Source organism: Quercus lobata, unplaced genomic scaffold (genome assembly GCF_001633185.2).
Source record: "Quercus lobata isolate SW786 unplaced genomic scaffold, ValleyOak3.0 Primary Assembly Scq3eQI_1695, whole genome shotgun sequence".
Lineage (NCBI taxonomy): Eukaryota > Viridiplantae > Streptophyta > Magnoliopsida > Fagales > Fagaceae > Quercus > Quercus lobata.
The window spans coordinates 826-2287 of record NW_022155903.1 but is presented as its reverse complement, the minus strand read 5'-3'; the positions used below and the strand labels follow the sequence as shown (position 1 = coordinate 2287).

Below are 1462 nucleotides of genomic sequence, written 5' to 3'. Positions count from 1 at the left end.
AGAGTAGTACTAGGATGGGTGACCTCCTGGGAAGTCCTCGTGTTGCACCCTCTCTTTTTCTTCGGATTTTTTTTGTAGTTTACGTCGGTCCAGCACGCTCGCTTCGTAGGCCTAGTCTGCCCCAGGCCAAAAATACGAGCCGCTGATCTCGTTTTGGGTGCTAAATTGGTGGCGGCGATCTCGAAATGCCCTCGGGCTGCAGCTCCCTGGTGTTAGAGTGCATCGCTGCATTCGGATCCTTTATAAGGATTTAACGCGCTTATGCTGATGGGTGCGATCATACCAACACTCATGCACCGGATCCCATCAGAACTCCGCAGTTAAGCGCGTTTTGGCGAGAGTAGTACTAGGATGGGTGACCTCCAGGGAAGTCCTCGTGTTGCACCCCACTCTTTTTCTTCGGATTTTTTTTGTCGTTTACGTCGGTCCAGCATGCTCGATTCGTAGGCGACAAAACTGGTTGAAATCTTGATCCGAAACAAAGAGAAAACCTTAGTCTTGCCCCAGGCCAAAAATACGAAGCCCCGATTCCTTTGGGTGCTATTTGGTTTGGGCGATCTCGAAATGCCCTCGGGCTGCAGCTCCCTGGTGTTAAGTGCATCGCTGCATCTCGGATCCTCTTAAAGATTTAACGCGCTTATGCTGATATGGTGCGTCATCAACACTAATGCACGGATCCCATCAGAACTCCGCGTAAGCATGTTGGGCGAGAGTTAGTACTAGGATGGGTACCTCCTGGAATCCTCGTTTGCACCCCTCTCTTTTTTTCGGATTTTTGTCGTTTACGTCGGGTCCAGGGACGCTCGCTTCGTAGCTTAGTCTGCCCCAGGCCAAAAATACGAGCCCCGATCTCGTTTGGGTGTAATTTGGTGGCGCGATCTCGAAATGCTCTCGGGCTGCAGCTCCTGGTGTTAGAGTGCATCGCTGCATTCGATCCTTTATAGGATAACGCGCTTATGCTGATGGGTGCGATCATACCGAACACTATGCACGATCCTTCAGAACTCCGCATTTAAGCTGTTTGGCGAGAGTGAGTACTTAGGTGGTGACCTTCCTGAAAGCCTCTGTGCACTCCCTCTCTTCGAGGTGAACATTTATTATCTTTTTTTAGTTCAATTTTTAGACTAAAAGAAAATAAAAAAGTTCAAACAAAAACAAATGCAAAGTGCATGAGTCCTGCACTCTGTCTAGACAGTGTGGTACGGTGGTACCACTAAAGAGGGAGGGGATCACTAAAAAGATCTTCTTTACCTCTGGTGAGTTCATTTTCAAAGTCAAAAGTGAATATTTAAAGACCGCATATTTTTTCACAATTTTTGTGTCATTATTATGATATGTGTGTGGTTAATGAATGACTAAAAAATTGTGAGTTCATACCTATTTGGTTACAATTGAAACGCACTGCGTTTGCTTTTTTTTTTCATTGAGAAGCACATTTTAGTGTTTTTTAGTGGATTTCATA

The 1462-nt window shown here is 46.0% G+C and overlaps 1 non-coding gene across 1 annotated transcript; it reads left to right on the top strand.

Moving 5' to 3' along the window:
* The first annotated feature begins 269 nt into the window (after positions 1–269).
* Positions 270–388, top strand: LOC115973774. The gene has a single exon (XR_004087821.1). It is a non-coding gene; the product is annotated as a 5S ribosomal RNA (ribosomal RNA).
* Positions 389–1462: the final 1074 nt, after the last annotated feature.